Source organism: Mastomys coucha, unplaced genomic scaffold, assembly GCF_008632895.1.
Source record: "Mastomys coucha isolate ucsf_1 unplaced genomic scaffold, UCSF_Mcou_1 pScaffold12, whole genome shotgun sequence".
Classification (NCBI taxonomy): domain Eukaryota; kingdom Metazoa; phylum Chordata; class Mammalia; order Rodentia; family Muridae; genus Mastomys; species Mastomys coucha.
The window spans coordinates 42,353,725-42,360,194 of record NW_022196894.1 but is presented as its reverse complement, the minus strand read 5'-3'; the positions used below and the strand labels follow the sequence as shown (position 1 = coordinate 42,360,194).

The 6,470-nt window shown below is 44.5% G+C and overlaps 1 protein-coding gene across 4 annotated transcripts in view; it reads left to right on the top strand.

Annotated features, from left to right (window-relative positions):
• Boc (BOC cell adhesion associated, oncogene regulated) overlaps nt 1-6,470 on the top strand; it is a 77,060-nt gene that overhangs the window by 1,290 nt on the left and 69,300 nt on the right. The window lies entirely within an intron of this gene.

Here is a 6,470-nt window from a genome sequence, read left to right as displayed (position 1 = left end):
TATGAGAAGGTTGAAAAGTGACTTTGTGAGTCAAGGGGGAGAGAAGGCTGTGGAAGGAAGGGAAAGGCAGGAAAAACCTCCTGCTGGGATTATGAAGGGTCTGTCAGGTTTCCTGGTGGAAAAGAACTGAGGAGTGAGAGACAAGCCGACCTGGAGGGCCTAAAGGAGACTTGGAGGTGGCTCTGTTGACTTTTGGAGATGGGGTGACCCATGCCCAGTCCCTTGAAACAAGAGTTGTCCTCTAGAGATGTGGCAGTTTCGTCTAAGAATACCCAAACCACATACCAGCAGTCCCAAACAGGCACTTTCTGGGTGTGGTGAGGTGAGATGAGCTCCCTTACTCCTTCCCAGCAAGCTCCATTCCAATACGTTTTTGAACTGGAGTTACCTCTTACAGGATTAAGTGAAAAGCCTGTTTCAGGCTCTGTGCCTGAAATGTCCTAGACATTTGTCACCTAGCTCTTTGTTGTCCAGAATTTTGAAAGCACAGACCATTTAATGAATGTAGCACCAGGAATTCTTGAATATGTAAACACTTCTGATTTATTCTACCACTGGCTTCTAATTCTTAAGCCAGAAGTCCAGCACCATGATGTTTTCCTTCCTTTCTTCCTCCCTCTCTCCCTCCCTCCTTCTCCTCTTCCTTCTCCCCTTCTTCCTTCCCTCCTCCCTCCCTCCCTTCTTTCCTTCCTTCCTTCCTTCCTTCCTTTTTCTCTTTGCATCTTTTTGACTTGGCCAATAAGTCAGCCTTCCTTTTCTCAAGAATAGTGTGGAAAAAATTTAAAAGGTCTTGGATCAACATGAAGGGCTTGGTTGTCCATACATCTGGATGTCCTGTTTTCTGACCTTTTACTTAAAGTGACTCTGAGGGGAGAGGTTGGCCACTTTGAGGTGTGGAACAGGTTTCCCAGGAGCACTCTGAGGTCTTATAATTGGCCCTTCTTAATGGTCTAATAATTGAGAACCAGGAGGTTCCCATGGCAATCCTGAAGTACTCTGGGGTCACTGGTACAGAGTGGGGTGGAAACAGCACTAGAGTTATGACTTCCCAGCTAGATGACTTTCCAGAGTGAATTTATGCAAAGAGGCAAAAATAAAATAAGTTACAGTACCTGTGCCTATTGGCTGACACAGCCAACTCCTGTGGGGACTCAGGATTTGTCCCTTCAGGACCAGGCTGCCTATACCTATGCAGTCCAAGGACTGAGATCTCAGACACTGACCCTTTAACTCACTTTTATGATCTCTCAGAAACACAGCACTGCAAGAGACTTTCACTCAGGAGAAGAGGCCAAATTATGGGCACTTGGAAGTGAAAGTTGACAGAGTCCAGGATAGGCAAGTTCTTTGACCACACAGCTGGGGAGGAAGAAGCTAGGGGACAACCTTAAGGGGACCCTGCTTAGCTGCCAACTGGTTGTCCAATTCATGATAAAGACTGTAATTTATGTCCCCTTCCATCCTCCAAATGGGTCCAAAGGTTTCATTGTCTTTGAAGTGTTTTTTCAGTGGCATGAGATCCCTGCTCTCTTCCAGGCCTCTCTGTGGTTTCCATGGCCTGCCAGTGAATAGGAGATTTTATTCATGAAGTAATTCTGTTCACTTCCCCACAGGCTCCTGGGGTTTAAGAAAAGAGGGCAAGAAGTAAGTCTGAGGACCATAGTGTTCTAAGGGCCCTGGGGGGTCTGGGTTCAAATTTCAGTAGTCACTGATATGCTTAATGACTTAGGGGTTTATCTTTGTGTCTTTCCAACAATAGCTGAAGATCCAATTGCACTTGGTAATTACTGTCTCATACTTCCTGGTCTCTGAATAAGAAAGAGCTAACCAGGTTTCAGAAGATGTTATTATATATTGGAAGTGTGCTTTCTTTCCTCTACTCTCTAAGCTCCCTTATTTGGGGGGGGGGGGAATGGAAATGGGAGAGGAGTGATATGTTTCCATTCTGAAAAAAAAAAAAACACATTTACTTTAACATATGTAATTTCTTGTCACTTCTACATGCAACAAATATTTTCAGTGCTTCAGACTCCAGGATGGGAGCTCCCTTTTTCCAGGAGGGTGAACGTTCTTCATCAAAGAGTAGTTGACCATATAAATGTCTACTACTATTCGAAAAATGCTTTTATAATTACCCATCATCCCATCCTATAATCAGCTTCTTTTCATTTGTGCATATATACTTTTTTGCAGCTGTGATGAGAGTGTAGACTGTTGTCATCAGACATCTCTGAAGTATCTTTATAATTTGACCAAAGACTCACAGAGAATATATATGTCTATGTGTATGGTATATGGTATATGTATATAATATGTACATGCTATTGTATTACTGTCGGTGGGAATAAATCGAATCCTAAGCGTGCTCTCCTATGGGACCCTAACATGCAATACTTTGTATAATTTGTGAGTCCAAACCAGCTATTTGGAGTAGTGGAATCGGTAGAACATGTTTGTTTCGAATCTAGAAACCTATGCTTACAAAAGTGGTCCAAGGGAAGAACTTGGCCTCTTTGGTTCCTCAGGGTTGGCTAAAGTCAGGACAGGATACAGGAGAGAAGTGCTAAGGATGGCTCAGGTGGCAATATGAGTTGAGCATCAGCCCTGAAACTCCATACACACAGCTTCCGGCCACTGCCCTCAGCTGCTTCTGCCTCCTTCACAGTTAGCCTCCTTCTTCGAGCTTGTCCGGCCTTCCTTTATCTTTCTTCTGTTGTCCACTCCCCTTTCATTTTCACTACGGTCATACTGAGAGTCCCCATTGCCCACCTGCAACCACCTCGCAATTACCCAGCATCTATCTATCTATCATGTGGAGCAGCCCCATGACCAGTTTGCCACTCAGATTTAAAACCCACATTTCCCATCTTTTATATGTGCTCCATCCCACTGAGCAGTGCCAATACCCCCTGCTCTGACCAAAGAGTAGCTGACCCTTGATTTCTGACAAGTTTATTCCTTGTCCTCTACCCTGTCATCCAGGACCCCGTCCCTCATTCATATCAGACCCGCTTATGTATCTTTAAGAAGTATGTTGTGAATGTTAATGAAAGCATACTGCTGGAGGCAATGATAATGGTTTTGTAAAATATAACTATTGTTCTTTATTGCTTATCAATTCTAGCAAGGAGGTAGGTATAAGTGGCAAAGCGAAGAGGCCTGTGACCTTAGGAAACGTGTTTTTTTCTTCTCCTTTCTTATTCATTAAATGGATTAATAAGGGATTGCTAACTATGGTTTATAGCACTGCCCTTTAGAAGCATCAAGGACTTCAGAACTCTTATTTTCATTGTGCACAAGATGAAACAGCTCTGATTCTTCAGCCTTGAAACATGCTTCCTGGAATCCATGACCCGTGATGTCTATGAATGTTCGCCTGAGGGTAGCAGTGAAGAAGTTGAAGCCATAGGTGACACTTTTCTGTTCTTGGTCTTCTCTCTCGGGCCTGCTGAGTCAGCTGTTTGTTCCTGGTCTGTGTTACCACTCTGACTGTGTTTCTCATCAATCAGGGCTGGGAGAGTCCAGCTTTGAATAGAATGTAGATGAGGGTTGGTTGGTTCTAGCTCCTCATACGCTCCTGTAGGCTGAACTTGTGGTGGCCATGTGAAACCCTTCTCCCAAGGACAACCCTGTCAGATATGTTGGAGACAGATTGTTAAGAGATTTGGAGTCTTTTGGATATGGGGAAAGATCCTGCATAGGTTTGAGTGAGGAACGCCAAGTGTTTATGTCTCTGTCAGTGGTATCATAGTGAAGGCCTTGTGGTCTGATGTACCAAGCATTGTTTATCTCACAAAAAGCAGAGGGATTCTGCTTCTTACTGGCCTCTTAAAATATAGCTAGGGAATAATTTCTCTTTTCCTAATGACAAATTTGGCCTTATCTTCAAAGAGGGCCTTTGATGTTTGAGATGAGATTATTGAGCAGAAAGAAGAAATCATAGCAGTAATGCACAATGACTTCGCTCCAGTTGCCAGAGGACATGTTGAGAAAGTAATCGGAGAGTAAGCTGACTGGAGAAAAATAACCCCAAAGAAGCCAGGCAATGGGAATATGCCAGAAGAGCATTATTCTTCTCAGAAGTGAGTTTGGACAATGTTAGGTCAACGAGGGTGAAGAAGTATGGCAGACTGGAGCCCTCATCCTTTCATTGGCCTTTTCCTACATATGTGCTGTGTCCCTGGCATCACAGCATGTGCCTTGCCAGCTTTCTTCAACAGTCATTTCTAACCTTTGCCAGGCGAGTTCATGACATCCAGCAATCCACGGCTGCCAGGAAGGGAAATGCAGAGCAAACCCTATAGTTGACAGGTGAACTAAGAACTTCCTGAACCAGGGGAGGTAAGAGCTCAGGCAGATTCAAAACCAAAGATCAGGCCAGCAGGCCAGAGGGTTAGCGTGCCGCCATGTTCTTTTATATCTGCTTATATGAGTTGTTCCCTAGTTTCTCCCTGAAAATTCATATTTCCTCTGTGGGTGACTAAGCATGCTGAAGATTCCAAGCTCAGAGTATTTCTGTCTGCTTTTTGTTGTTTCTGTTTTGAGTTTCTAAGTTGAATGCAGAATCCACTGAGTCTGGGTCATGGGCCTGTTTCTAAAATCAGTCACTGAATAGTTTTTACAGGGAAAAGGAGACTTTGTTTCTCTCTAAACTCCAACAGATTTCTCTTGAGGATTAGAGAAACACCCTGTGTGGTGGCACATGCCTTTAATCTCAACACTTGGGAGGGAGAGACAGGAGGATTGCTGTGAGTTTGAGGCCAGCCAGGACTACATAGAGAGACCCTGTCTCAAGAAAGAGAAGAAACAAAGACAGAGAGACAGGGACACAGAGAGAGACAGACAGAGATAGACAGAAACAGACAATTAGAGAAACATGTGCTTGAATTTAACATCTTGCTTGTCTGTTCCATTTGCTCCTAGATATACACGTTTTGGCAATAGGTGTAGATGACTCTGAAGTCTGCCGAAGAGTGACAGGTGAAGGGAGATGTATTTTAGGGACAACCAAGTCACTAAGCTTTCCAGTTGCCCCCAAGCCTCCTGGGCTTCCAAGAGATGGCCATCACACAGGATGGAAGGTAAAGATGGCTGTAGACAGCTGGTTTCTAGAGGACTCCATCCAGAAAAGGCTAAAAATGGACTCCCGAAGAAAGCCCCACCACCACTTTCCCTGGCTCTGCCAATATTTTTCCTGATTAGACTAAGCCAAGTGCCTTTACTAGCCTGCTCTTACCTAACATTACCATCCCAGCAGGTTTATTAGGTATAGGTCATAGTTAATTGAAGAGGAAAATTGGGGGGTTCTGGGTTTATTGGTTTTCCATGAAAGGAGAGGCTGCCTTAATCATTTCACAAATCACCTCTCCCACATGATTCTCTTTCCTTAGCGACTGTCATCTTGCAGTAGTTATGGTAGCTTACTTTTTTCCACAGCTGTACTCAAGTTGTTAACCTGTCAGTTAGCATACAGTGCCTCCTTTTGCAAATGCAACTGCATAAAGTCACGGCTGTTCACAGCTGTTTACCTCTCTGCTTCTGAAAGGATATTTTGTAGCGGGCAAGTTGTATACTCTTTGTTGCCTTTACAGATTGGAGTTAGATCCCCGTGTATCACCCCATAGGAAGGCCCCTGCAACTCTTCCTTCAGACACTGAGACCTCTCTGGTGGTCTGCCATCTGTGAAGGCAGAGTTTTCCCCAGGTGACAGCCCTGTCAGGTGATTTTTCCTTCTATAGGCCTCCTGTTCAGCAGTAGAGGCTGGGATAGCAGCCTGGCTCTGCTGGACTGTGGCAAGTTGCCAGCTATTTCCAGTGGGTGGTCTTTGACAATAAAAGATGGAGGCTGGCGAAGCTTAGCTCTCCTCCCCAAAGGGAGACAACAAGGTGGCTTTCTATAGGTGGGCTTTACATCGGCGGTCAATCCCCTTGTCACAGACACACCACTCAGGTCTTGAATGTGAAGGAAAAGAATTGAGAAGCTTGTCTGAAGGTGGTTATTGCATGACCTTAGTTTTTGTTCCCCTGATTTGTGTTTAGGTACAAATATGTAAGCACACTGGAGCAGCAGGTACCTTTCATTCTACAAGGGAGAGATTCACACTCACTTCTCAGTGAAGCAAAGTCCACACAGCTCCATCAGTCAGGGAGGCAGCCAGTCTCAGTGAGGAGAGGTAGTCAGCAGTGACTGCCTTTTCCAGAAATGGAGAGAGTTGCCATTGTTTACAGAGCACCTACTGTGTGCCAGGCTTTGAGCCAAGCACTGCTTTATCCATGCAATCCCCTCCAACAGTTAAGGACAGACCTCATCAGTGTACTCTTCAGATAAGGGAGCAGAAGTCTAAATAAGTTCAGGGACTTGTTTTGGTCTAGCTGGTTAAGTGGCAGAGCCAAGATTTCATTACCATCTGCTAACTCCAAAACTCTCATTTTAAAAAACAAACAAGAAAGGAAAAAAAGCAGGCAGTCTCT